Source organism: Apodemus sylvaticus, chromosome 13 (assembly GCF_947179515.1).
Source record: "Apodemus sylvaticus chromosome 13, mApoSyl1.1, whole genome shotgun sequence".
Classification (NCBI taxonomy): domain Eukaryota; kingdom Metazoa; phylum Chordata; class Mammalia; order Rodentia; family Muridae; genus Apodemus; species Apodemus sylvaticus.
The window spans coordinates 19,201,496-19,226,935 of record NC_067484.1 but is presented as its reverse complement, the minus strand read 5'-3'; the positions used below and the strand labels follow the sequence as shown (position 1 = coordinate 19,226,935).

At 42.6% G+C, this 25,440-nt stretch overlaps 1 protein-coding gene across 3 annotated transcripts in view; it reads right to left on the bottom strand.

Annotated features, from left to right (window-relative positions):
* Ark2n (arkadia (RNF111) N-terminal like PKA signaling regulator 2N) overlaps nt 1-24,974 on the bottom strand; it is an 87,017-nt gene extending 62,043 nt beyond the window's left edge. For 2 of the 3 annotated variants that reach the window (XM_052155170.1, XM_052155173.1), the window contains exon 1: nt 24,189-24,471. The gene's annotated coding sequence lies outside the window, so the exon portion shown is untranslated. Of the gene's footprint in view, nt 1-24,188; nt 24,472-24,765 lie in introns of those variants that run through there. The other variant, XM_052155172.1, reaches the window with a different exon arrangement.
* Nucleotides 24,975-25,440: the final 466 nt, after the last annotated feature.

Genomic DNA, 25,440 nt, shown 5'->3' with positions numbered 1-25,440 from the left:
AACACAGATTCAGGAGCTCATATCTTTCTCAGCTACTAAGCAAGTCCAAGACTAGACTAAGCTATAAAACACCTTGTCTAAAAAGAAAAAAGAAAAAGAAAAATTAACAACTCACACATACTCTAAAGCTGATTTAAAAAGAAGAGGAGGTGGTGGTGGCAGCAGCAGCTCAAAACCCTCAGAGAGGATAAATTGGCAGTAGTTCACATATCCACAGTACAGGTAAGCAAAAGACAATAAAAATTCTGAAGTAAGCAGAAGTAATCCATCCCACATAAAGGAGCCTTATTTCGGCAGTTTGGTTTCTCTTTTGAAACAAAAGGCAGAATCAGTATACCCACACTTCCAAAGTGCTGGAGTAGAAAGCTGCCAACCAAGATTCCCAAATCCAACAAAACTATTCTTTCAAATTTACAACAAGAAATGCTTCACAAACCAAAAGAAAGTGGTATGGGCTAGAGAGATGGCTCAGCAGTTAAGAGCACTGACTGCTCTTCCAGAGGTCCTGAGTTCAATTCCCAGCAACCACATGGTGGCTCACAACCCTCTGTAATGGGATCCAATGCCCCCTTCTGGTGTGTCTGAAGACAGCTACAGTGTACTCACATACACAAATCTTTTAAAAATAAATAAATAAATAAAAAGAGAGGGGGGGAGAGAGAGAGAGAGAGAGAGAGAGAGAGAAAGAGAGAGAGAGAGAGAGAGAGAATGGTATGGGGGGGGGAGAAAGTGGTATGACCCTAAAATAATGAATTATGACAACAGTGGGAATGTGCTGAGTTAGCCTACAGGAGGCCATATACTTTCTTATATCTTATCTTCCATTTAAAATAAAGAAGGGGGCAAGAGAGATGAACCAGCCTGTAAAAGCTCTTACCATGAAGCCTGAGGACCCGAGTTCAAAGCCTAGATCTACATGGTAGACAGAGATCCAATTCCCACAAGTTGTCTTCTGATCTCTAGTAATACCATGGCGTGCGTGCATGCGTGCGTGCGTGTGTGTGTGTGTGTGTGTGTGTGTGTGTACATGCACACATATACATACACAATAATTGAAATGTACAAAAAAGTACTTGTTTCATTTATATTTCACGTTTGAATTATAAATCTGTATTTATAATTCAAACAAATATCAAATACATGAAAATAATAGCTACCTAGCATACCTCTACAGTCCCACTACTTGGAGGTAGAGAAACTCAAGATGATCAGAAATTCAAGACTGCACACACAATAACAATGGAAAAAAGGCCATGAATTTGTAAGGAGGGGTCAGAAGGGAGGAAAGGGAAGGGAGGAAAGGGAAGGAAGAAATGTTATTACTATATTATGATCTCAAAAATAAAAAAAGTAAAATAAATTAATAAAAATAACTAAAAAGAGGTAGGAATGAACATGCCTTTAATCCTGGCACTCTGGAGGCAGAGAGAGACAGACTCCCTGGAGTTTCAAATAGGCCTGGTCAACACAGTCAGTTCTAGACCAGTCAGGTCTACACCTTAAGAACCTGACTCAAAGACAAACACTGACAGACCCAAAAAACAAAACACAAAAAACAAACAAACAAAAAGATGTACTCTATTGTTCCCTAGATACATTCCCTCTTTGAGATGTTTGAACAAGAATGGCCTCCATGGGTTCCTACATCTGAATGCTTAGTCACCAGAGAATGGCGCTACTGAAAAGATTCAAAGGATTAAGAGGCATGGCCTTATCGAGGAAGTGTGCCACTGAGAGTGGGCTGTGAGGTCCAGAGTCTCTCGACCTGTGGAAGAAGATGGAGCTCTTAGCTACTGCTCTAGTCTCTGCCTACATGCAGCCATGCTTCCTGCTATGATAATAACCTTCTGAAGCCATAAGCAAGACCCCAGTTGCCTTGATCATGATGACTCTTCACAGAAAAGAACAGTGACTAAAGACACTCTTCTACTACACCGTGAATACCTAAATAAGGATTATATAGTAAGTACCCTCAACACCCAAGAATAATTCTGAGTTTATACTTAGTGTCTAAATGGATCAAAGCAGAATAGAAAGATGGAGGTAAAGAAAAGCATGCTGTTACGATTTGAATGAGAATGTTTCCCACAGATACATGTGCTTGAACAGTTGGTCCCCAGCTAGTATTGGCAAGATGGGTCACTGAGGCTGTAGCCCTCCGAGGCTGTAGCCCTACTGACCTCTGTACTTCCTCATCCTTCAAGACAGAAAAAGGCCCATGCTTCAGCCATCATGCCTTCCCTACCTCTCTGAATGGGAATCCGAGGAAATCAATCCTTCCCTCAATGAATTCTCTTGCTGCACCACTCCCCCAGAGGACCCAAGCTGAGTGCCCAGCACCCATGCACCTTGACTCAGGCTGGCCCAACACCTCCTTCTGGCCTCCTTGGGCAGCCACATGCATGTATGTGACACATGCAAACATATGAATAAAAGATTCAAGTTCAAAAAATAGTCGTTCTCATCTACAAAGCTGGTTTTGCCTACAAAAAACCTCACATACATGATGATGAATCATGTTTACAACCATAAAATGTCTTAACCTCCTGGTGACTTATATATAGCTTAAAAAAACATTTAATTCATGTATTTACTTATATGTATGTGTACCATGTGTGTGCAATGCCCACAAGGACCAGAAGAGGGTGTCAGATTCCCTGGAAATGGAGTTACAGATGTTTCTGAGCCTCCATGTACGTCTGTAATGTTGGACCCAGGGCCTCTAGAGGAAGGGCAGCAGTGTTCTTAACTACAGCCATCTCACCATCCCCTCTCTTACTTTTTGACTTGTTTTAATTTTACCAGAACTAATTCTTCTTTCTATAAACCTGTACAAGGCACACCATAAACTGCTTTTATTTAAAAACTATATAGCCAGCCGGGCGTAGTGGCGCATGCCTGTAATCCCAGCACTCTGGGAGGCAGAGGCAGGTGGATTTCTGAGTTCGAGGCCAGCCTGGTCTACAGAGTGAGTTCCAGGACAGCCAAGGCTATACAGAAAAACCCTGTCTTGAAAAAACAAACAAACAAAAAAACTATATAGCCTTGGCTGGCCTGAAATTTACTGTATATATTAGGCTAGCCTCAAACTTAGAAAGATCTGCCTATCTCTGCCTCCCAAGTACTGAAATTAAGACGTGCACCCATGCCTAACACCAAAACACTTACACACTGTATTCTTTTAAAAATGTAATTTCAAAATCATACATACATACATACATACATACATACATACAAACAAACATACATACATGGCATTACTGTTCATTTCCATAATAAACCCAACTCTGCTTCATTCTGATTCATCCTAAGGTCTAAAAGTCAAGCCCCAGCCAGTGTTTAAGGAGAGGGTCCTGAGAAAAACTCTTCATGCAACAAAGCCGGTAATTTGAGTAACATGTCTTGCTGCCTCTAACAAATTAATTATGTAAGATATCCATAAATGATGGGGCTGGGGAAATGGCTCAGCAGTTAAAAGTCCTTACTGCTCTTGCAGAAGTCCCAGATTCAGCTCCCAGTACTCACTTAAGAGCTCACAACCGGGCTGGTGAGATGGCTCAGTGGTTAAGAGCACTGCCTGTTCTTCCAGAGGACCCGAGTTCAAATCCCAGCAACCACATGGTGGCTTACAACCATCCATAATGAGATCTGATGCCCTCTTCTGGTGTGTCTGAAGACAGCTACAGTGTACTTACATATAATAATAAATAAATCTTAAAAAAAAAAAAAAAAAAAGCTCACAACCATCTGTAACTTCAGTTCCTGGGGATATGATACTTCTTTTGAGAGCCCAGGCACACACATGGTTCAAAGACTTACACTCCACAGGCATACATATACACAAAAAGTTAAAGTGTTTTTTAAAAGTTATTCCTAAATGAGATAATAGTAGTATCAGTAAAGAGAGATTTGAGAGTAAAAGGAAACAAGGTTTCAAGACAGATCAGGAAAGTTCTTTCAAAGAAGAAAAGGGGGGCTTCTGGAAGAACACTCCTAGGTGACAAAAGCAGACTACAGAAAGGCTAAACTAAGTGGTGGGAAAATAATCAACTTGGGTGTTTATGGAGTAACACTTACAGGAATACAACCCTCAAACAAACAAACAGAAAATACATGAAGTGTGATGACACATGCCTATAATCCCAGACCTATGAACTTGCTAGACTTCATGAGTTCTGGGCCAATCGAAGCTACACAGTAAGACCATATCTAAAGGGGGTGGGAGGGGGGGAGGAGAAGTCAAAAAAGACAAAAAAGGAAGAAGAAAGAAAAGGAGGCAAAGCAACCTGTGAACTCACTCAGTATCTTACCTTTTCAACTATATACCTTTATAAGCAATCATCAACTATCATTTACACTGCTATAATGACGGGGCATTTCTGCTAAGAACAAACTAAAACTGCTGTCCTTTACCCTTATAACAAAATATAAACTAAAGTCATTTGCTGTTACAAGTTTATTGCTGCCACAAAAAACTTTTCAACTGAAACCACAAGTTGAGACTATAAGCTGATAAAAGTTCAACGTAAAAAATGACATTTTCCTGGACAGAAATGTAGATGTGAGGAGGGTCCATGTACACAGATCTGTTTTATCTCCAGTACTACAATAAATTAAGTTAATTAAATTAACAGAATACTTTAAGGCAAGATTTTGCTCTACAGAATAAGGCATTATAATTGCTAGCACTGCTACAACTATTACTTTAATCATCACCCTAAAACTGAAAAAGAAAACAAGCAACTAATATCTCAAACACGGTCTACATAAACCAGTTAGCTTACCTTGCCATTTCATATATATGCTCTACTACACTTTCATACTAGTATTAATATTAGATAACTTAAGAATTTTAACTGTGCTGCCTTACATATTAACATAAGCAAAAAATAGATTTCTAGTTTTTTTTTTAAAAAAAACTCAAAATTTTTGGAGAGTCAAAGTTTACTGATAAAATAAGAAAGCTGTTGCTCACTAAGACTAAGAGTATATGAAATTTTCCCTGGCACAAAATTTAAAGAAGAAAAAGTCTTAGAGTTGAGGTAAATTCTATTCCCTTGTAACATACAGCTAGGTCAAAAAATACACCTGCTGTTTAAGTAATCTAGTTTCAAATACCAAATGATAGGGCTTTTATCAGTCTTCTCTGAAAGATCAATGAAAGGGTTGGAGATATGGCTCAATGATTAAGATCCCTGACTTCCAGAGGTTCTGAGTTCAATTCTCAGCAACTACATAGTGGCTCACAACTATCTATAATGGAATCCGATGCCTTCTTCTGGTGTGTCTGAAGACAGCTACAGTGTACTCATATAAATAAAATAAATAATTTTTTTTTAAAAAAAAGAAAAAGATCACTACATTTTATATGCTGGAGGGGTGCTAGAAAAAGAGAACACTCATTCCTTTTAAGAGGGGAAGAGTAAATACAGAACAAGGGGGGGAGTAAAGGGAATAGCAGGGTACAAGTGATCTGATAAGGGAAGTGGGAACGGGGAGAGCTTACGAGCAAAAGGGAGGTAACTAGAGGAGGAGGAAAGAGGGTAAGTTAACAATGAGGATATCTGAAAAAGTTATAATGAATCATTGTTATTAACTACCTAAAAACTTTAATATGTGTAACTGTATATTTATACACACACACATATATGTATATATGTATATGTTAAACTTTTCTTATCTGGACTGGCCAATGCTCCCTCCAAGAGCCAAACACCACTTAACAAAAACCCCAATATAAAACATGAGAAGCTCTCTTTTGAGATGTTTGCCAGAGCTTTCCAAGAGTACCAAAACATAGTCTATTGCTATTTTTAAAAAAGATTTATTCATTTATTATATGTAAGTACACTGTAGCTGTCTCCAGACGCCCCAGAAGAGGGCATCAGATCTCATTACAGATGGTTGTGAGCCACCATGTGGTTGCTGGGAATTGAACTCAGGACCTCTGGAAGAGCAGTCAATGCTCTTAACCGCTGAACCATCTCTCCAGCCCCACAGTCTATTGCTATTGTCCACCCCCAGAGGTGGTAAGCAAATCCCTATTGCTGAAGAAAGATACCATGCAAGTTCCAAAGGAGGGAGGCAACCAACAATCCTACCCAGCTAAACAGCCTAGGAGCCACATCAATAACCAGTACGGCACCATAGCAGCATGGCACACATACCTTGGTGGTAATCAACATCTCTCTAATTGGACTGAAGACTGGTTCAACAAGTACTCAGGGCTAGGGAAGTCATGAATATTCAACATGGAGATGCAGAGCTGGGGACTCACTGGAGCCTTCACCCCTATTGATTAATGTTTATGGTACTGAAAGGTACCATATCAGAGGAGGAAAAAGGTAACCACCAAGCCAGCTACAACCCCAGCTATCTACAATAGTGTCCTGCCTGCATGACACTCTGGTACAATAGTGGCACCAAAAATTGTGAGAGTAATCAATTACTAGCTGGTTAGACTTAAGGCCCACTCCATGAAATGGAACCCATGCCTAATACTGCTCAAGTGGACAAGAACATGAGATTCGATTTGGCATGGGGAAACCCCAAATACTATTGTTCTGCTAAAAGAACACAGCACTAAAATGACTCCTAACAACTGCTCTACCTATAAATCAGGATTTTGCTCAGCCATCATCAGAGAGGCTTCCTCTTACCATAGATGTTAACTAATGCAGGGAGCTTCTGACAGACAATGTGCAAAGAGTAAGAGACTTTGCTACACTTATTTCTTAAACAAAGACAAGTCTTCTTAAGTCTTTCTTAAACAAGTCTTCATCAAACTCCTCTCCTCAGAGCACAGGGAGCTATGGAGAAGTGGAAAGATTGTAAGAGCCAAAGGAGATGGATGATACCAAGGAAACAGTGTCTTCCAGATACAACAGGACTCGTGCACAAATGAACTCACAAAAACTATGGAAGCATGCGTAGGGTCAACACAAGTTCAAAGCCAAAGTCCCAGTACTGTACTAAGGATGGGAAATGGGGCCTGGAGAGATGGCTCAGCGGTTAAGAGCATGGACTGTTCTTCCTGAGGTCCTGAATTCAAATCCCAGCAACCACATGGTGGCTCACAACTACTGGAATGAAATCTGATGCCCTCTTCTGGTATGTCTGAAGATAGCTACAGAATACTTATTTATAATAGTAAATATATCTTTGGGCCGGAGCAAGCAGAGACTGATTGAGCAAGGTTAAGCAGAGCGAGCGGGGCCGACCAGAGCCAGCAGAGGTCCTATTCCCAGCAACCACAGGAAGGCTCAAAACCATCTCTACAGCTACAGTGTACTCATATACATTAAATAAATATATAAATCTTTAAAAAAAAAAATGGGCAAAGGGCATGATCTCCCATCCCTAACCAACTGCCCTCTTAGAAAGGAAAACAGAGCCAGGCAGTGGTGGCGCACACCTGTAATCCCAGCACTTGGGAGGCAGATTTAAGAGTTTGAAGCCAGCCTGGTCTACAAAGTGAGCTCCAGGACAGCCAGAGCTACACAGAGAAACCCTGACTCGAAAAACCAAAAAAAAAAGAAAGAAAGAAAGAAAGAGAGAGAGAGAGAGAGAGAGAGAGAGAGAGAGAGAGAGAGAGAGAGAGAGAGAGAGAGAGAGAAAGAAAACGAAAACGAAAACGAAAAAACGAAAAAGAAAAAGAAAAAGAAAAAGAAAAAGAAAAAGAAAAAGAAAAAGAAAAAGAAAAAGAAGAAAGGAAAAAGGACTCAAATGGAGTCTACTGGTCATATAAGCCACAATGAAGAGTAGGCCTCAGGTCCAGCAGTAGATAGCAACACAAACTCAATAGTGTTTTGTAGATTTGTTGTTTATATTGCTTTGTTTAGCATTTTTTAAAATCATACTGGTCTTTTCCTTGTACAGTATGGTTTTTGATTTTTGTGGTTTAATGCGTTTGTTTTTGTGTGCTTATGTTTCTTGTGCTTTCTTTCGGTTTTGGTTTTGTTTGATGGTTTGTTTGTTTGTTTGTTGGGGGGTTGGGTTGGTTTTGCATGGAGTTGGGATTGGTGGGAAGGAAGAAAGAATCTGAGAGGAGATGGGGAGAGGAAACCAAAAGCAGAATATATTCTGAGTTTCCAATTTAAAAGACACAAAAAAGAGAAGAAAAGAAATAGAGTTCAAAGCCAGGAGTGGCAGTATACACCTTTAATCCTAGTACCACCCCTACCCCCCCACACTCATACAATCCCACCCTCCCAACACACACACAAACACACATGCGAGCGTGAATGAAACTGAATGAAAGCTGCCTTGAGGCAAACACCAAATAACTTAGTAACAGATCAAAATTTAGGCCAGGGCAAAGTAGGACAACCCAATGATACTCTTGAGCTGAGAGCATCATAGTGGCTTTTACCATTAGCTCTAAGGAGATCCAGGTAAAAACAACATGTGCCAACAGGTCTCAGAAAAGTTCCAGGAAACAGGGAGATCAGTACCCAGAGGATTTGAACTCATAAATCTGCCTGCCTCTGCCTCCCAAGTGCTGGGATTACAGGCGTGCGCCACCACTGCCTGGCTCTGTTTTCCTTTCTAAGAGGGCAGTTGGTTAGGGATGGGAGATCATGCCCTTTGCCCATCACTGCTTGACTTTTACTTGTGTAGATGTCTTAGTCACTGTTCTATTCAAGTGAAGATACCGTGACCAAGGCAACCCTTATAAAATAATTTATGCCAGGCAGTGGTGGTGCACCCCCTTTGACCCCAGCACTTGGGAGGCAGAGGCAGGCAGATTTCTGAGTTCGAGGCCAGCCTGGTCTACAGAGTGAGTTCCAGGACAGCCTACACAGAGAAACCCTGTCTCAAAAAAACCAAAATAATAAATTAATTAATTTTAGTTCAGTATCATCACGGCAGGGGGCATGGTAGCATGATAGCATGCATAGCAAAACTTACCCCCCAGTGACATACTTCCTTTATTCTAAAAAGGATACACCTCCTAATCCTTCTCAAAGAGTGCCACTCCCCAATTACTAAGCATTCAAATATATGAGCTTATATAAGCATTCTTAAAACCACATTAGAATTCAAATGTATATCATCTATATACATCTATATAGTCCAGAAACTGAAAAAAAAAAAGCAAGCAAGCAAGCAAGCAAAAAAAACAGCATTGCCAACTTAGGGTCTTCATTACCCAAGTTTAACCAAGTAGGAACTAGCCTCGAACCAAAGGTTAACAACAAGGAAATTTCAAAATATACAAAGGAAACAAGACATAATAGCATGAACCTACACTACAATCCCAGTGCTGAAAGGCTGAAAAGGGGGAACAAAAATTCAAGGGCAGGCTATAAATAGGCAATGTCTTTAAACATACATATAAAGTTTAAAAAAACAATAACAAATTAGTGATATAGCTCAGTGGTCCTGTGCTTACCTCAAATGTATGAAGTTCTAGGTTCACACAGAAGGATAATCAACTCAAAGAAAAATCAACTCAAACTATAAAATACATATTCAAACTCCCAAAGAACAATCCTATACAGATTTTCTTTAAGTCTGTGTAAGAAAAGAAAAATGAAAAAGGAGGAAGAGAAGAAAAACACACAGAGATATACACCAAAAAAGCAAATAAATGGGTAAGAGCAATAACAACAAAAGCCCGTGTACCATGCAGAGCCTGACATCATAGAAATGAATGAGGTGGAGCTGTAAGACACCTCAGAGGGTAGAGATGTCTGCTACCACACTACCCGAGTTTGTCCCCTAGAACCAACGCCAACATTTTTACCCGACATCCACATGTTCATGTGTCCTCCCAACATACTCACATACTAAAATTTATTTAAAAATTCTTACAGATCTAATATACGATATTGATATTCCCATATTATATGATTTAATGTTTAGAATGGTAAGTTGTATAGTATAGTTGACATCTTCGTGACATTTTTAAAAAATTTTTTTAAAAGAGAGTACTGTTGTATTCCAGTTCTAGAATTGGAGGAAAACTTGATATACCCATTTCTACTACAAAACTGGTAAAACTCATGAAGAAACACACAAACACATGTCCTATAGCCAAACAGAAAATGAAACACATATTCAAGAATCTTTGCCTATAACTCCAGGGCTGGGGAAGCTACGGCAGGAGAATCACAAGTTCGTGGCCAGTTTTGGATTTGTTACCTGGTTTGGATTTTAAAAGGGTTTTGTTTGTTTGTTTGGTTTGGTTTTTTTAGACAGGGTTTCTCTGTGTAGCCCTGGCTGTCCTGGAACTCACTCTGTAGACCAGGCTGGCCTCGAACTCAGAAATCTGCCTGCCTCTGCCTCCCAAGTGCTAGGATTAAAGGCGCGCGCCACCACCGCCCGGCTAAAAGGTTTTAAAATTCGGTTTTATGTAGCCCAGGCTGGACTTGAACCAAAGGTTAATTTCAACTCTAAGTCTTCCTGTCTCCACCTCTCAACTGCTGGGATTACAGACAGGTGCCACCACACATACCTTTTCAATTTTAAATGCTAAATATATTAGTGCTAATGTTTAGGCTTTTTAAAAAGCTATAGCGCCGGACGGTGGTGGTGGGGCATGCCTGTAATCCCAGCACTCTGGGAGACAGAGGCAGGCAGATTTCTGAGTTCAAGGCCCACCTGATCTACAGAGTGAGTGCCAGGCCAGAGCTATACAGAGAAACCCTGTCTCGGAAAAAAAACAAATCCAAAAAACAAAAAAGCAAAAGACAACAACTAAACTAAACTAAAATAATAAAATAATAAAATAAAATAAAGTAAAAAAAACATAAGCAAGATGCTGTAATCTGGAGCTTCAAATGTATCCCTGTATTAGAGCATGATGCCTTGGGTTTGATCTCTAGCACATAAAAAACAAAGTATACCTACACTTACAACTATCTTTAGATAATTCTATTTTAGGTTTTGAGATCAATTTATTAATTTTTATTACTGATCATAACTAGCCTGAAATAAATACTCATTTCTAAGAAAAGAATATGTAGGTCAATAGCCAAGATATATTTAGAAAGATATATTTAGAACACTTTCTAAATTTCCACTCTGCTTCAAGCCTAGACCATGCTACACTTGCAACCTCTTTTAACCAAATATAAACATTCTAAACATCTAGGTTTCTACAGAAATGAATTAGGTTGTAATGCTTTAAAGACAAGAGCTGTTGCTGGAGAGCTAGAGCTGGAGCTCACTTGGCAGCTTGCACAGCATACACGAAGCCCTGGGCTGGACGCTCAGCACTATATAACCTGGGTATGCTAGGGCATGCCTATAATCCCAGACTTAAAACTAAGGCTACTCTTCCTTGAGAAGCCCACGCCCACCATACCCTAGGTATGTATGTTTTCTTTCTTAGTGCTTCCCTTACTGTTGACCCTCTGGGGTAAGATCTGTGCTATGATATCCTTACTAGGGCAAGGCATAGTGGCATGCACCTTAAATCCCAGCACTCCAAAGGCAGCGGTGGCAATGGATCTCTGCTAGTTCCAGGCCAGCCTGGTCTACATATCAAATTCCAGACCAGCTAGGGCTATATAGTAAGAGGGAGAAAAAAAAGGAGGAGGAGGAAGAAAAGGAGGAGGAGGAGGAAGAGGAGGTGGTGGTGATTAATTAACCCAACTTTGCTTCAAATCAGTAAGTAAAAGTTTGCTTTTATATTACACTGAGGGTTGGAACAAAACCTAACACATCTAGGCAAGTGTTCTACCACTGGGCTACATCATCAGCTCCTTTTTAATTTTATTTTGAAACAAGGTTTGACTCAATTGGTCAAGGGGGCCTTCTACTTGCAAGGCTTCTACCTCAGCTCCTTCCCTAAAGAGATGGCAAATACACAACTACACTAATATTTAAAACAGAGACCTTGCCGGGCGGTGGTGGTGCACGCCTGTAATCCCAGCACTCTGGGAGGCAGAGGCAGGTGGATTTCTGAGTTCGAGGCCAGCCTGATCTACAGAGTGAGCTCCAGGACAGCCAGGGCTATACAGAGAAACCCTGTCTCGAAAAAACCAAAACAGAGACCTTTACAATAAATTTTCCTCAGCCACAGACTCCTAAAAAAGTATGCCAACCATAATAGTCCCTGACTGCAATCTCAGGGTTTGAGAAGCTGAAGTTCAAAGCCAGTCTGAGCTTTAAAACAAGATTCTGTCTCAAATAAGCCAGGGACTTAGAAGGCAGAGAAAGGAGAAATGGTGCAAATTCATTGGCCAGCCTGGTCTACATATTAAGTTCCAGGCTATCCAGGGCTCCACAATGAAATCTTGTCTAAACTCTACCCCACCCTAAACACACACACACACACACACACACACACACACACACACACACACACACATAGTCATACATATATGCACACAGCTTCCTTAGAAGTTTTTCTTGAAGAAAAGTGTCCCTAGTGCATTCCGGTTGCGTCTGTAACGTCAGAGACTAAGTGGCTTAAACAGCAGAGCTTATTTCTCCCAGTCATAGCAACTAGCATCCTAGTATCAAGGTTTTGGCAGATCTGGTATCTGGCCAGGGTCTGCTTTCTGGCTTACAGAATGCTCCTCCCTCCTCACTGAATCCTCACATGATGGAAGGGAGAAGCAATCTAATACCTCTCCAATGCCCACAGCCAGTGTAGCCTGAACACCCCTGATCTCTTCTAATCTTTCTCTGGCCTCTTTTATAAAGGCACTAATCCCACTCATTCTGGCAGATCCCTTATGACCTAACCACCTCCCAAAGCCTCACCTTAACACCAAGGATGGGAGTAAAGATCTCAACACAGAAATTTTGGAAAAACAAAAATTAAGACCATAGCAAAAGGCTTTCATTAAATGTTCTAAATAACCCCTTACTCAGTCTTAATATTTACCACAAATGGAAAACAAGTATAGCTGAGCATGGTAGGGCATATTCAAGAGGCTGAGACAAGACCTGGGGATAGGGCTCAGGTGGAAGAGGGCTTATATCTACATGTTGTGCCCTGGGTTCTACTCCAGGATAGAAACTTGGCATGCCTATAGACACAGAAAGATTAGGACTTAAGACACAGGAGAGCTTGTGTTAGCACACACAAGTACTGATGGGGATGGAGAGTGAACCCAGGTTTTTTTGTTTGTTTGTTTGTTTGTTTGTTTGCTTTTCGAAACAGGGTTTCTCTGTGTAGCCCTGGCTGTCCTGGAACTCACTCTGTAGACCAGGCTGGCCTCGAACTCAGAACTGCCTCTGCCTCCCAAGAGCTGGGATTAAAGACGTGTGCCACCACCACCAGGCGTGAACCCAGTTGATAAGAATACTGCTCTCGAAGAGAAGAGAACCTGGGTTCCCTAGCATCTACACCAAGCAGCTCTTGACCACCTGTAACTCCAGTTCAGGGGTTCCCATGTCCTCTCCTGGCCTCCAGAGCACCTGCACCTACACCAACACACATATACAGTGCATATGAAGACAAGCAAACACATAAATAAATAAAAATATATTCTAAACTATCTCTTTAAAGCACTGAAATAGAATCTTAATATTCTGGCCAGGCGGTGGTGACGCACGCCTGTAATCCCAGCACTCTGGGAGACAGAGGCAGGTGGATCTCTGAGTTCGAGGCCAGCCTGGTCTACAGAGTGAGTTCCAGGACAGCCAGGGCTACACAGAGAAACCCTGTCTCCAAAAAAACCAAATCCAAAAAACCAAAAAAAAAAAAAAAAAAAAAAAAAAAAAAGAATATTCTGGTTTATTTTCTCTGAGCACAGACTTTCCCAATAAATATGTTCTTAACAACACAAGGCTTTAGAAATTATTTTTCAAAAGATTTATAGGATATGCAAATAGTATGTAGACAATTAATTGCCTAGATCTATGGCTCAATTAATACAACCTATTAGTAGTATAAGTCAATACTATGCTATTTTATAAATGTAAATACTGCTTTTTAATAACTTTTCCTTAAACATAAAACCAACATTGTATTACCTGATTGGGAAATAAATTCCTTGAATGCTTGTAATACTATACTGAAAAAAAAAAAAAACCCCTAGGGCATGGTTCAACATGTAAAGGTAACTGTTACCAAGCCTGACCATCTAAGTTTGAGCCCTGAGCCCACATGGTAGAGGAAAAGAAAGGACTCCTACTTGTTGTCCTGTCTTCAACACACATTTCTCTAAAGTTGCAATCAAAAGGACCCCTTGTAGCCCAGGTCCTTGGCATGCAGGCCAGACTGGCCTTTACTCCTGGCTCTGTTTATCTCTTAATCACAGAAACAGAACAGGATACGTACATTCTAGAAACAAAGACAAACTACAAACACACAAAGATCAAACTAGAATGAAGCAGAGCATTCATTAAAGGCATGGTGGCGCATGCCTTTAATCCCAGCACTCTGGAAGGCAGAGGCAGGTGGACTTCTGAGTTCAAAGCCAGTCTGGTCTACAGAGTGAGTTCCAGGACAGCCAGGGCTATACAGAAAAACCCTGTCTCGAAAAAAAAAAACCAAATCCAAAAACCCAAATAAAATAAAATAAAATAAAAACAGAATGAAGCAGGGCTTTCAAACAGTGCTGTGCACAGAGATGCCATGTGTTTCATAAGCTAGGAATGCAAATCAGTGATGACAGAATGCTTGTCCAGGATAAGCAAGGTCCTGGGGTCCATCCCTAACACTGGAAAAAAAACCAAAAATATGTTATTTTACACATCATAGACAAGATGGCCCTTCCTGCAGTACTGTGAACAAGGCTTATACCTACAATTTCAACATACAGGAGGCAGAGAGGCAGGAGGCTGTGAGGTCAAGGACACCCTGAGATACAAAGATCATATCTTTAAACAACAAAGGCCCAGAGCTGAAGAAATGACTCAGTGGTTAAGAGTACTTGCAGAGGCCCAAGTTCTGTTGCCAGGACCTACATGGTGGCCCACAGCCCATTCTTCCAGTTCCAGGGTATCCCATACCTTCTTCTGACCCCCACTGCACACACACATAAAGCTCACACTTATTACATGCAGGTCAAACACTCTTAAATAAATAAATAAATAAATAAATAAATAAATAAATAAATCTTCCAGGATGTAGCTCAATATAAGAGTATTTACCTAGCATGCTATGTTTAATCCCCAACATCAGATAGACAGCTATAAAAGTGTATTAAATGGAGAATTGCAATACTAGCCATCATCTAAGAAAATTAACACTTGAGTTAATTATTCAGACTATGGTCACAACAAATACATAGCTTTAAAGAGGGTTTTGTTTTTTGTTTTGATAAGACAGGGTTTCGTGTAGCCCAGGCTCCTGATTTTTCTGCTTACACCTTCCAAGTACTAGAATTACAGGCATAGACCACTAGAATTACAGGCAAAGACCACTAAGTCTAGTAACAACAGTACAAGTATCAATGCTTCAAAAAAACATTTTGTTTCCCAACAACTTTCAATTATTTGTAAGGATTTTGAGAAGCTGTAGCACAAATAATGTGAACTATGCAGGAACCAAAGATAGGATTGGAGTAGAAACACCTACAGATAAGTTTAAAACAAGTCTTTTCTCCACAGCAAATTCATCCTTCCCCAATTCTCAGAAGGAAACTAAAGAGGCTACACACACACACACACACACACACACACACACACACACACACACACACTCCCAACTGGAAATGATGAAACAGGAGAAATTCATTAATGGAGCTGGCCAATTACCACCAACAGAGGCTATCATCACACACAAAACAAAACATGTGCCTCCTGAGGCAAGCACTCAACAGTAACTCTAAAGACTCTTTGCCAGCCAAGGAAAACAACCTGACCAAGAAAGAATATACATGCCGGGCGTGGTGGCGCACACCTGTAATCCCAGCACTTGGGAGGCAGAGGCAGGTGGATTTCTGAGTTCGAGGCCAGCCTGGTCTACAGAGTGAGTTCTAGGACAGCCAGGGCTACACAGAGAAACCCTGTCTTGAAAAAACAAAAAGAAAAAAGAAAAAAGAAAAAATATACATCACAGAAAAGAAACCAAATAATTCTCATAACAGAAGACACCAACTTGCAAACATGCATGGGCCTGAAGAACATACGCATCATCACTATAGAACTAACAAATTCAGACTGTGGGAAAATTTTGATTTCTTCATACATGACGTGTAAAGAAAAAGAGAGGAACTAGAGATTACTAAACAATACAAAGACTGTATTTGGTTCTTGATCTAAATAACCATAAAAACACATTTACGAAATAATGAAGAACCCTAAACACTCCCACAAGACATTTGGAATTATTAACTTTGTTGTTGAGCTTTTCTTTCCGTAAGGGTGAGACTGGTTGGAAAATAAGCGTCAAAGGGTTGGAGCACACAGAAGGAGCCCTGATGCTGATAAAGCTGAGCGAGCTATCGGGAGCATGTGGGATCTGAGCAAGCTATCGGGAGCATGTGGGATCTGAGCGAGCTATCGGGAGCATGTGGGATCTGGCCAAACAAGCACAGAAATACAAACTGCCAGGCTGCAACCACGAAGGCAGCTTTGCATATCTGCCAGCCAACTTCTCTGAACTGATAGGAGCAGGATGAACGGGCCTGGAGTGATAACAGCTACTCACTCACTCACTTCACGGGGCAGATGCTATCACTTCTAGCATGCACCTGGCCCTGCACCAGGACCAGGAATACAGCAGCATCAAGTAGGAGGCTAAGGAAGTTACCAACTGCAAAAAGCACTTCATCAAAGAAAAAAATTCTAATGCATTCACTCTAAAGCACCATTACTGTAAATCAAGAATAACTTAAGATACAAGAAAAATGTAACATACAAGATTTAATTTCTCTCAGACATTTGCTCTCGCCATTCTAGCTTTCTCCGAGGATGATTCAAAGTATCCGTCACCACATATGCTGGGATCTCAGGTTCAGAAGGAAGGCAGGGAGGAGGGAGGGAAGGAAGGGAGGGAGGAAAATGCTGCTGAAAATCTATCAACTATACATACCTTCAGGCTCATAGCAAGTTGTTCTTTGGATTGCAGCTGAGAAAAACAGACAACACTTGATGGTTAAATGTTAATTTAAGCCAGCCGGGCGATGGTGCACATCTTTAATCCCAGCACTTGGGAGGCAGAGGCAGGCGGATTTCTGAGTTCAAGGCCAGCCTGGTCTACAGAGTGAGTTCTAGGACAGCCAGGGCTACACAGAGAAACCCTGTCCGGAAAACCAAAAACAAACAAACAAACAAAAAACAAACAAACAAACAACAACAACAAAAAATGTTAACTTAATGTTTTTCGAGGCTCAGTGGTCCAAAGGCTTTTGCAGGGAATTCAGTTCCCAGTCCCCGTTCTCAGGAGCTCACAGCTATCTCCAGCAGGCTCAACAGCCTCTTCTGACTCTCTCAGGCATCTGCACTCACATGTACATTGTACACTCACACATACATACATTTTGGGGGGGGAGGTTGGAGGGGAGAGGGAGGGGAAGGGAGAGGAAGAGAGGGTAGGAGAGAAGGCTGCTCTAAAGGGTGGGGGGGGGGGGAAAGGGCTGAAGAGATGGCTCACTGACTGCTCTTATGAAGGTCCTGAGTTCAAATCCCAGCACCCACATGGTGGCTCACAACCATCTGTAAAGAGATCTGACACCCTATTCTGGTGTCTGAAGACAGCTACAGTGTACTTACATATAATAAATAAATCTTTAAAAAAAAAAAAAGTGGGAAAAAAAGGCTCAGTAGTTTAAAGAAGACTTCCTGCTCTTACAGGAGAGCAGTCCCCAGACTGCTCCAAGTTCAGTCCCAGAACCCACCAAAGGCAGTTTACAACTGCCTGTAATTCTAGCTGCTGGAGATCCAACACCCTCTTCTGGTCTCCTTGAGTAAACACAAAGTGGTGGCACATATTTACACAAATAAACACTGATACACATAAAAATAAAACAAATAAATTTTTTAAATTTTATGAATATAGCTACTCTAAAAATATTAATAAGTTTACCGCTGATGCTCTTTGAACAAACACCCACGCTAATTTATTAATACATAAACTTGAATTCAGGTGGAAAAATGCATTTTGCAAAGGAAATGGCAGTATATTTAGAAAGAAAGAAAAGACAGACAGGCAGTCTGTCTGTTTCCAGGCACTTAAAGCTTATAGAGCCATTTAAGAAAAAACGCTGCTTTCCAAAACCTTATTGAAAATGGCTTACAAAGGAAACCCCAGCTCTGGCCTACAATTGTTGTGAGTGCTTTCCCCTTATAGCATACTTCCTCTCACTCACATTCTAAGCAGGAAGGAAACTTAGGAATCATCTGGTTCCCTAGAATCATTTCCTTAGCTAGAAACTATTTTATCTACATACCCATCTCCACCTGGCACTTCAAAAATCAGTAAATGGGGTTTCAATTAACTACTTTGTAAGATTCACCTACATTCACACAAAGTAGGATTTGCTGATAAGAATTACACTTTTTCCCAGCACTCTGGGAGGCAGAGGCAGGCGGATTTCTGAGTTCGAGGCCAGCCTGGTCTACAGAGTGAGCTCCAGGACAGCCAGGGCTATACAGAGAAACCCTGTCTCGAAAAAAAACAAAATCCAAAAAAAAAAAAAAAATTACACTTTTTATCTAACTAGAAAAAAAAATTCCGGTAAATATGTAAATAAAACCAAATTCATACTTTATAGACTTACATTATCTACCTATTGGCCAAGTGAAGAAAAGTTCCTTATTTTAAGTAAAGCTATGAAAAATAACAGAGTTATATTTATAAGAACCAAGTCAAACCCAGAAATCCCAAATAGAACTAACCAAATCTTTCATAAAGGTTAAAGCATTTTAAAGTCACATTAGGAATCACCAGCTGCTGATGCTACATTTTGATAAGTCTGTATTTTTTATGTATGTGCACACACACACACACACACACACACACACACACGGCACGGTTTGCATGTTTCCTCTTCTAGGAGCTCAGAAACACTGAAAAGGAGAACAAGTTACTTTCTTAGCCTTTCTTAGCTCACTCTGCTCTTCCTTTACCACAAGACCTTGTAGGCTGAGTGCGAAAACTGACTGAACATCAATCCCACTCTTCTGGAGAGAGGCTGCCCACACAAAAAGCACTATTTCTTTCCCTGAAGTTCAGTAATGAGAGTTCTAAAAGATAAGGAAAGTAGGTACATTTAAAAGACAAAGACTGACAAAATTGTCTTTATAAAGTTCCATGACAATAGTCAAATTCAAAGTAACAAAGAAAACCTAATCAGGGCCAGAGAGAGGGCTCAGCAGAGGCACTTTCCCACTGTGGTGGTTTGAATAAGAATGGCCACATCCACTCATATATTTGAATGCTTGGTCCCCAGTTGGTAGAACTGTTTGGAAAGAATTGGGTGTGGCCTTGTGTCACTGGGTGGCCCATGCCTCGCTCAGTCTCAGTCTCCCCACTCCCCATCTCTGCCTACTCCTTGTGAATCAGGATGGAAGCTCTACCTACCTCCTGCCTTCCAGCACTCTGAATGCTATGTAGGGGATCACAAATCCCAGGCCAGCCTAGGCTATAATAGCTTGTTTTTAAGTTCTTATTCTAACTGAGAGATGGGGAAGCAGCTTAAAAAAATTTCACAACCCCCCATTAATGAACCAAGAAATCTTTGCCACTTGGCCCTATTCTGTCTTAACACAGCCATTCCCCTCCTGACAGCACAAGGCAACTCAGAGCTTGAAAGATGTGATTTCACTTAGACCCGTCCCTAGCAGAAGTGCTTGTCTAGAAACTCACCTCAAACATTAGGTTCAAAAGCTGAAGTTTAGGGGCTGGTGAGATGACTCAGCGGTTAAGAGCACTGACTGTTGTTCTGAAGGTCCTGAGCTCAAATCCCAGCAACCACATGGTGGCTCACAACCATCTGTAATGGGATCTGACAACCTCTACTGGGATGTCTGAAGACAGCTAGAGTGTACTTACATATAACAATAAATAATTTTTTTTTAAAAAAAAAGTTGAAGTTTCTCGAGCATGCTCCATCACAGCTCCACGGAACTGCTGGCAAGTGTTAGGAATCAATAGCTTAGGGCTGAGGATAAAGAGGTGCCAAATGAGGCCAGGGCATATGCCCTTAATCCCAGCCCTGACTGACAAGGCAGAAACAGGTGGGATCTCAGTGAGTTACAGGCCAGCCAAGGCTACATAGTAAGTAAGACTCATCTCACCAGAAAAAAAAAAAAAAGTCCCACTTGAATATTGTCTTCTTTGTTCGCATCTCTTCTAGTATCATTTTACTGGTCATTATGTCTATTCCATTTTGCCTACATAATTATCATTAACAAAGAAAAATTTGGGCCCCAAATCTTTCTTAAAATAATATATTAAAATCACTAGGGGAGGCAAAAGCAGGTAGATCTCTATGAATTAGAAGCCAGCCTGGTGGCTACAAAGTTCCAGGCCAGCCAGGGCTATATAGACTTTGTCTCTAAATTAATTAATGAATTAATATAAAAAACAAAAATAATATAATTAAATCAGGATGCAGAGAACACACATTAATAATGTATTTTCTGGAGTTTATAACTTACAGAGTAAATACAATATACTCTATAAGTTATTTTCATACACCTAGTTATATGCAGGAAAATGAAGGTGTAAGATAACTTTTATTAAAGTTACTAAATTAAGGATTGGGTTGCTACTACATCCAAGCTTTAAAAGAGGAGGAAAATACTCAAATTGTCTATCCATCGTGTCTCTTCATGTACGCATTGGTGCAAAACTGTAAGATTAGTGATCCCACAAAAACAACTTCTTGAACAATGAGTAACCACACAAGCTCACAGAAATTATTAGTTCCGTAGTAAACATATTTATTTATTTCTGAGACTCAATCCCACACTATAATCTAGGCTGTCCTGTATCTCACTCTGTCACACATGTTGGCTTTGAACTCAAAGCCATCTTCCTGCCTCGGTATGTATTACAGGCATAAGCTAGTTCATACCTGGTCATACCTGGTTCAGTAAAAAAGAATTAAAGTATCACTGCCAGAAATATGAATACAAAAAAATTCCAAAGTATGATATCAACACAAATATTATGAGCAAAATCTGAAAGGCCATACGCTGAATGCAGAGCACTAGCACGGCGGTTCTCAGTGTCCTGATGCTGAGACACACACCTCCCCTTTTTTTTGAGGGTGTTTTTTGAGACAGGGTTTCTCTCTGTAGCCCTGATTGTCCTGGAACTCACTCTGTAGATCAGGCTGAGCCTCGAACTCAGAAATCCACCTGCCGCCGCCGCCACCGCCGCCGCCACCGCCACCGCCACCGCCACTGCCACCACCAGGCAGCTGCAACCCCTTAATACAGTTCCCCATGGTGTGGTAACCCCAACCATAACATTATTTTGTTGCTACTTCATAACTGTAATTCTGTATTGTTATGAATCATAATGTAAATTAAGTATCTGATCTGATAATGGGACCTCTTAATTTGACCCCCAAATGGGATGGGACCCACAGGTTGAGTACGGCTCTAACAGAATTGCATTATACTTGAAAGTTAAACTTATCTTCATTATGTAGGGCTTGAATTACATAAAACAAACAGCATCATGACAGTCTCCTATGAATACACATGAAGTGTGAATAATGCCAGGAGTAATGGCACACACTTGCAATCCCAGCACTCCAGAGGCAGAGGAACAAAGACGGCCACAAATTCATGGCCAGCCTGAACCCTGCCTCTCCCCAACATACACAAACACCAATACATACATACATACATACATACATACATACAAACAAGCTAAATTACAAATGCACTGTGAACTTAATATGAAGCTAACAATGGCCAATTTCTTGTTTCAAAATCCGATCCACTGTCCATAAAGTTGAGATGGCATTTCATTAAGAAATCTGACTTATGGAGCCAACAAGATGGCTCTGTAAGTTAGACACCTACCCCAGTGCTTGGGCCCCACATGATGTAAATAGAGAACCAACTCCCACAAACTCCAAGGACCTCCACTTAATGAAACAGTACATGTACCCAAACATAAAAATTTAACTCAAACTGAAAAATCTGAGCATGAAAGAAGTTGAGGCAGGAGGACTGAGACTGGCCTGAACTACAAGGTTAGACTGGTTTAAAAAGGGAAAAAAAATCTGACTAACTTGTCTCTCAAATTCTACACATTTATTTTGATGTTTACACCTATGTTAACAACACTTGAAATCCTAGCTATTTGGAAGATGAATGCAGGAGAATCAGGAGTTCGAAACCAGTCTGTGCTACACAAAACCCTGTCTCACACACACTATACACACAATTGTGAGGGAAAGGGGGACAGAGACAGAGTCAGTATAGTTTACCATTTTAAGAACTCAGCGCTAAGCTGGGCAGTGGTGGCACCCGCCTGTAAACCCAGCACTCGGGAGGCAAAGGCAGGCAGATTTCTGAGTTCGAGGCCAGCATGGTCTACAGAGTGAGTTCCAGGACTGGAAGGAAGGAAGGAAGGAAGGAAGGAAGGAAGGAAGGAAGGAAGGAAAGAAAGAAAGAAAGAAAGAAAGAAAGAAAGAAAGAAAGAAAGAAAGAAAGAAAGAAAGAAAGAAAGAAAGAATTAATTAATTCAGCGCTACATGGCCAGCATACAGTTACACACCTTTATTCCCATCACTTGGGAGGCAGAGGCAAAAGGATCTGAGTTCAGGGTCAACCTCGTCTACAAAGCTAGTTCCAGACATCCAGTACTACACAGAGAAACCTTGTCTTGAAAACCAAAAACAAATACCAAAACAAACAAAAAACCGCATTACTGAGAAGCATGCTAAAGAAAGTCAATTTATATGTTAAAAATATTTTTTTTCGTGTAATAGAAATGAATTAGAATTTCGGTCAAATTCTTTTTAAAGTAGTTTATAGGTCACTGAAGTCAAGTCCATCTTGTTTCCTAAATTCAAATTTAATTAATAACTACGTATTTATCGACAATGTACTATGCACAATACACTCTTGTTTACGTTATACTAGCATATAAATATGATCCTCCAAATGGGAGGGAGTTTACTGCCGTAATTCTTCAAGATAGGAGATGACACATATGTAGGTCTCTAAACTGCTTGTTAAACCAAAAAGCAATGCTCTGATTACTGGAGAAATCCAGAGTGCCAGGATCAGCAAAACTACATTGCAAAGTTAATAGCCTCCATCCTTAAAATATCCCAAGAGGAGAAAGAGAGCTATTCAAACTGTTAACTTGAGCCTAATGATACTATACAGTAATAAGCTAAGCAAACTGTCAGGCCCAGTTATAATTAAGTGGCCCAGCCTTTACAAAGCATCATCGGTGGTACGTTCACCCAAACGGATGCAAAGAGTCAGGTACAAGGGCTCAAACACAAAACCAAAAAGCACCGCAAGCACAAATTGCCCAAGAGGTGAAGGATTCGGAAGGGCTGCACGGGTTCTCTCCCTCAACCGGGGAGCCTCTCTACTTTGTGACAAAGATCGGGCAATTTAAAGGTGAGAATGAATGGCAGACGAGTCTGACAGGGGGCAGCTCCATTAAAAAGAAAAAACACAAAACACTACAAAAGTAAGTGCTTTGAGATAAACAGTGGGACGCGATAGTGATGGTGTACTCTGGGAAACGGGGAGGCAATAGAGTCCTTAATCCGGGGGTCCTCAAAGTACATCTGCGATGGCCCTTAAAGTTGACAAAGTCGCAGGTCAGCGTCGGAGACCCACACACATGGATTCCGGGCATCTGCCGACCCGCAGTCGAGGAAGCGGCAAGAGGCCAGCACCAAGCCAGGGAAGCCCGTTCTCGCTCCGCCAAGGCCACCGCGGGAGGAGGCTCTCCGCAACTCGGGCTGGTGTGGGCGCCAGGCTCGGGGACCGAGCTGGAGGAGGGGCCGCCTCCGCTGCTCCCGCGGGCCGGGCTCCGCAAAGTTGCTCCAACACAACTCTGCGGCCTGGGGGCTGCGGTCCCTTCAGCCCGCCGTCCCCTCGGGGCCAGCGGCCGGGGAAGGGCACGTCGACGGACGGGCAGAGGACGCGAGGGTCACCGCGGCGGGCGGGCGGGCGGGCGGGGGGTCCGGGCCGCGCCTCCGCCGTCGTGACCCCGCGCTCGGACGCCGCAGAGCCCGCAGCCCGGCCGTGCTCCCCTCAGCCGCACAAGCACCTCCCCGGGAGGCAGCCCCGACCCCGAGGCTCGCCCCGCAACCAAGGCCTCGGCCCCGCACCCCTTGGTGCCTCACCTGCGCCCTGCCGTCCGTGCCTCCTCGCCGGCCCCGCGCGCCCCGTCGGGGCACGCGCCCACCCGGGCGGCGCTGACGGGCCGCAGACTCGGGCCGCGGCGGCCCGGCCGCCCCCTTCTCCTCAGACAACTCTCAGCAGCGAGCAGAGGAGCGTGGCTTGAGCCCCCGCAGCGGGGCAGAGTAGAGCTCGCCGCCTCCGCAGCCTCCAACACCAATTCCCTTCAGTCGTCCGCGCCGCCCCAAGAAAATGTCACCAGAGGCCGTTCCGCTCTGCGCCTCACTTCCGCCCGGAACCACAGAGCAGCGCCTGCCGGCTAGAGCGGCCGCTGTGGCGGCGGGAACCTTGGCTAGCTGGCGGCCGGCCGGGAGCAAACTGCGCAGCGCCATCTGGCGGCGGGGACGCGCGCGCGCGCCCTTCGCTGAGCGCGGGCTCCAGCGCTCCCGCTTCCTGGGCTTTCGCGCGCGCCCTCCGTTCGATCCGGTAACGTCGGACTCGGAGGGCCGAAATGCCGAGCCGTGCAAACTCCGAGCTTTAAAAGCACGGGGTTCCGCGTCCCGAGGGCTGCCCAGTACTCACCCACTCGAGAAGCCTTTCCGAAGGAAGCTCACGATGCCCGAATCGTGGAGTCACTCCGGCAAGGTGTCCGGTCCCTTCTCCCGCCACTTTCCCGCAGGGGCCAAAACCAGCTCGGTTCCCTGGAACCGCTCGTCTCCAACACCCGCACTAACGTCCTGTTCAAGTTTTGGCTCGGGAAATGCCTCGGGGCTTGCGGCGAGCGCGCCACCTGCCGGTGACACAGTCCTCCAGGGGACCCCGCTCCGCCAACACACGCCTCAGACGCCCAAAATTCCACCTCTGCAGAGTCACTCCTCGGTTTGGCAGCCCGCCTTGATAATGGTGACACACACTACTGGGAGTTTTGCAGACCGGTCCTTAAAATGGGCGCAGAGCACGTGCTGGGCTCGGGACCTTGAGAAAATGGGATGAGTCTCCACTTGGCAAGTAGAGAGAGCTCCAGAGACGGACGCCGAGGACAAGTTTACAATGCAAGGACTGACTCCCTACAGGCGGTGCAGGTTTTGGAGGAGAAGAAAATGATAGTCATCTGCACCTTTTTTTTTAATACTATGGGGAATTGAACTGGTCCCTGCAGATGCGAGGCAACTGTTCAACCCTCATTTACATCCCCAGACCTTTTTCCAATTTTGAGACAGGGTCTCACCGTTTTCCAAACTGGTATCGATCTGTTCT